General features: G+C 36.8%; 1 pseudogene across 1 annotated transcript; it reads right to left on the reverse strand.

The window, feature by feature from the left end:
* Positions 1-1,214: 1,214 nt before the first annotated feature.
* On the reverse strand, positions 1,215-4,747 carry LOC147539186 (uncharacterized; annotated as a pseudogene). Its single transcript, XR_015225230.1, has 2 exons — positions 3,051-4,747; positions 1,215-2,867 (listed from the first exon to the last, which is right to left on the reverse strand). The product of XR_015225230.1 is annotated as an uncharacterized LOC147539186 (transcript).
* Positions 4,748-5,074: the final 327 nt, after the last annotated feature.

Consider the following 5,074-nt stretch of genomic DNA (forward strand, 5'->3'; position numbering starts at 1 on the left):
TCTCCCATACTCATCAACTATTGTCCCTGGGGTATTTACTTATTTAAGGAGTTATGTCATTTATGATATTTCTTTTCATTCGATTCTTGCAGATTCTTTTACTTTAAGAAATGTTTGATATCATTTTGTGAATACCCAATGGGTACCCGAGAAATTTAAAGGTTCCGATTCTGAATCCTTCTATTGAGGTACCGGAACCGTCAAGAACCGAAACCGCTACAACTTATAGGCTATGTTGAAAAAGTCGGGACTAGTCCCCGACTACTCCTCAGTCCCCACTTTGCCGACTCGCCTAGGGTTGAAAACCCTAGTCGGGCCTAATTTCGCCTAAAGCCCCGACTCAGCCCGACTAGGGTTGAGTTGACTAGTCCGACTAGTCGGGACTTATAAGGGACAGCATGTATTTTTTATTTATTTTTTTCTATTTTCCAACGAGAAGACTGCTCTAGGGTTTGAAGTTTTGCCTTCTTCACTCATCTTCTCATCTCTAAAATCAAACAAACAAGATTCAAGTAGATTTTGAAGGTATCCTCCTCTTCAAGCAAGATTTCAAGCTAGTTTCTCTCTTTATTTTCTTCATTTTCTTTTAACTACTATTTCGCTCTCTAGAGACCATATGGTGTTGTTTTTTTTACTGACTTTTTAGTCTTTTTAGGTTCTGGTTCTGGAAAGTTAAATACCCGAACCGGAATCAACCCGTTGACACCCCTAATATCAAGAAAAACTTCACTCTTTCAAGAAGATCGGTACTTTTTCAAGGTTACTGCATGGGAAGACAATTTATCAAGCCAATTGAGCTCTTCAAGTGTGGCCTTGGACCGGTTAGGTTCAACCCTACTGCATTATGAATGAACTGAAGATGAAAGAAAATGAACATGATGGTTGACCTTTTTCGTTATAAAGAAGTAAATACACAGAGATGCACATTAAGACCTAATCTAAGTTTTCAAAATGTTACTGGAGTCGTGTTGGATTTTGTTTTATGGGTGGACCTTAGATCTTATTTGGGCCTAGTATAGAAGAAGTCAGTCCTAGAAATCTTCTTCGCTGAACCCGCCCGAGAATCCGTAAGCTTGGGTTTGGAAGGAAACCCACTGTAATTCTGAGTGTCTCAACACAGAGACCACTGTCTTGTATTTATAGTCAATTGAAAGAGAGCTCATTAAGCTTTAACAACCTCATCAACCACAGAACCACTAACACACTCTTAAACATTTGAGAAACAGAAAATACTTCATATTACACTTGTGTTACACTCCCTATCTTCTTACCCTATGTACTAGACCATCTGTACAAACAAGAATGTGTGACATGAGATCCCCAGAAAGAACAATGTCAATAGAAGAATAATAAGAGTACCCACAATTGGAAACAAATATATTTGAGTAGTTCCAATTGCAATATCTAACCTCTTAGGTTTAAAACAAAAAAATTTAGCCCTTGCAGACATGGATTCAAACTACCGTTTTGACAAGAAGCTTGGAATTCTTAACTGCAATGTAATATCTTCAACAATTTTCCATCAAAATGAGAGAATCTTATTAAAGTAAATAAATGTAACCAATCAAGATCGGTGCTTCTGACAGAAGTCAAGATGGGTAGTTCAAGCTTCATCATTCTTCAAGAGTAACACCATTTTCTACGTCATGTTCAGATAATTTATTTACCCAATTGAGCTCTTCAACTGTGTTCTTGGACCAATTAGGTTCTATCCAACTGCTATATAATTGTTCATCGCAGTTGGTAAAATCCTCGGCAGAATGTTGACCCCCAACAGAGTGATACGTACCTGTGTCGAGGGAGAAAAATATAATCTTATCATTGTGGAATCTGGAGAAGTATATTCTGTTCTCCATGGAAGTATCTGGAGCTATTACTGACAAACACGAGGTACTGCTGATAAACAGCATATTCTTGTGTAAGCTTTCAACTTCAACCCAGACCTTCTCTTCCCAATTCAGTCTGAAAATACGAACTCCCTTTCCAGCAAGACCAACAACTACTGATAAAAGCTTTCCTTCGCACTCCACCAAGTAACACTCGTATATAGAACTACATGGCCTTCGGGACTCCTCAAGTGTTTCCCACCTAAAGGCTTCCGGAGAAAAGAATCCTAAAGTTCCACTACGATCTATGCAAAACAAGTTCCCATTGTAGAAAACTGGATTATTAATCCCTCGAACGAATTCCATCTGCAACTCAGTATCGGGAACGATGTCCTCGTCCCAAGCAGCATCTCCTCGTGAAATGATGTAAATATCAACAAAAGTTGTTTGCGATAAACGAAATACAGTGAAGACAAAAACTTTACAGTCAGAAGACGTAGGTACGGACGAGAATGACATTCCAGCAAACATGCCAAAGAGTGTAACTGGTAACTCCGGAAGATGGATAATATCCCTTGTGAAAGGATTGAAGAAGAATATGGATTTCTCTCCTCTCGACATTAATAACCAACCACCCTTTGAGAACCGTATTGTAGAATCCAACAAAAACTCTGAGAGGTTCATGAGATACCTTTTATTATTACACATTGGATCTATGAAGTTATAGATGGTATCGTTTTTTCTAGAGAAAACCAACCATGGAGGTAAAGTGGCATGTAAGACATCTGTAGAAGACATTTTCGACTTCACATCAGGGATTGCCAATCGATTTCCTCTACAAACTGCACGGAAACGCAGATAATCTGTTGCATGGAGATAACTAGCAATTAAGCCTATGACATTTTCATTAAGAGTAGCCCAAGCTCCTGTCTGTTGCAAGCCTCCCCCATTGCTATTCTTGCTGTCCTCGTCACAATTACTGTCGATTTCTTCAGCCTTATTGTTGCCCAACTTATTTTTTCTTTGCTTCCTTCAGAGACCCTACAAGTTTAATATCAACCAAAACTAAATAAGACAATTCATGTTGTTCTTCAAGAATGCTTGACAATCATATTAGTATAAGTTTAACTTAGGTAACAACAAATAAGCATATAAACAATGCAAATAAGTAAACCCAAAGTCGATTTTATGCATTACACCGTATATGTTATTATTTAAAGTTACCTGAAATTTGCAGGCATTGACATCCAATACGACATATCCCAAGGTGTTGTTAAATTCGAGCACGATAGAGAAACTGAAATTCTTTGCCACAGTGGGTCAAATTTGTACAAGATTTTTTCGTGATCTTGAGTATAATAGATACAACCCCTTGTTAGACCCAACTCTGTAGCTGAACAAGAAGCTGTAGTTTGTTTGGCCCAAAACAATACATGATCGCCCAAATCGTGAACTTCTTCCCACGCCATCAAAGCAAAATTCATCTTAAAGACTTGGAAATAAAGCAAGTCATTAAACTCAGGCTTTTGAACATATTTAATAACCTTAAAGAGTTCATTGCTGGATCCTATGTAGTTTACACGATGACGAGCCAAACTATACTCTCCAAATACTGAATATTTGTCCTCAACATCTAGTTCAAAATGTTTTATAGAGAGACTATCACCATCATCATCATCAAGATCGAGTTTTTTCTCAACGACAATGTGAAGAATTTTTATGTAATTACTATATGGAATATGTAACTTACCTTCAACACAAATCAGACATGAAGAGTAACCATGAAACCACATATAATTCTTCTCAAAAGGAAGCTTCTGGGTTCTCCATCTCGTGTCTATTCCAGGACGGCAAAACATAAGATCCTGAGTATTAGAAAGGTTGAAATAAACCATTGAATCAGAATTAGTTGGAGCTGAGGATAATACAAACCCATAGAATCCAATATACTTCTGTTTGATCCATTCAAGCATATTGGGAAGCTCAACTGTTTGGAGAGACTCTGGATTCCATAAAAAACAATCCCCAAACTTCCAATTTAAGTAATGATAATCTGGGTTGTCAAAAAGTATAATAAACCATCCTTGATGAGAATTTGATTGCCAATAAGAAGTTCTACTCAACTCTGGTATAAACTTTGTCGTGAGGTTCACATAGGTTAAAGAAATTTTGATCTTTTCCACCTTCTTCATCTTTTCTACTAGGAAAGACAAGCCAAGGTGCTGCCATGGGCAAACTACTTAATGTTCCCTTTTCTGGTAATGCTACTTCTGAACTTTCTTCCATGGATGTGTAATTGTAGAGCAGAGAGTAATAACGAATGAATAAATACAAAGAAGAACAGAAGAAGATGAAGAGTAACCTTTTTATTGGATGAGTACTGTGAGATTATTAGGTTTTCCTTCTTCATGTTGAATATGGACAACTCTGAATTAGTAATATCCATCATCTGAATTTAGTATCTTCTTTATCCAAGATAAACCCTAATTGGCTAATCCAAAATCTTTATATCCCAGAGAGACCTTAATTGTTTAGAAAATTTGAAATTACATAAAAAGGAGTAAGACGAACCTCATGAGTGTGAAAAAACGGCTTCCTCAAATTTGGCTTGCAGTGAAATAAATGTATGCATAGAGAGAGAACGATCTAAATACTCAAATAGGTCTTTGAGTCTTCTTATGCTAGATCTTCGTTCACAACTAGTTCAGACTAGGTTATCCTACACTCAGATCTTCACTCTTTTAATTTTTTTTTGATGAGATATATATACAAAGACTACAAACTACTTAAAGCGGAAAAAGCACAAATAAAAGAAGGTATGATAAAATTTGCTTCTTCATCATGGATAGTACACCCTATTCCAGTTGGTTCTGTCAGTTGCATAAAAGAAGCATCTACATTCATTTTGAGAAATGATGTCGATGGAGGTCTGTCTCCATTGTTGTTGTCTTGATTTTTTTCTGCATTTATTTGTTATTAATGATTCAATTTTGAGTGGTGTGGTGGACGTATTGTTGATACGGTTGATCATCCGTAGTGGTGATTGTTTTAGTTAGTTAAAACAATTCTCGCACCTAGCTTTCCAGATAAACAACAGGATTTTAGCATATAAGGTAGTAATTTCCTCATCTAATTGTTTTCATTGCTGAATCCATTGTTTTACCGTAGTTAAGTGTTCAGATCTAACCAGAAAGTGAAACCATATTGCTCTGGCATAGTTATAGTGCAACATCACATGGTCTAGAGTT

This window comes from Eschscholzia californica, unplaced genomic scaffold (genome assembly GCF_041429995.1).
Source record: "Eschscholzia californica isolate CP2 unplaced genomic scaffold, dmEscCali1.0.p SCAF_5, whole genome shotgun sequence".
Lineage (NCBI taxonomy): Eukaryota > Viridiplantae > Streptophyta > Magnoliopsida > Ranunculales > Papaveraceae > Eschscholzia > Eschscholzia californica.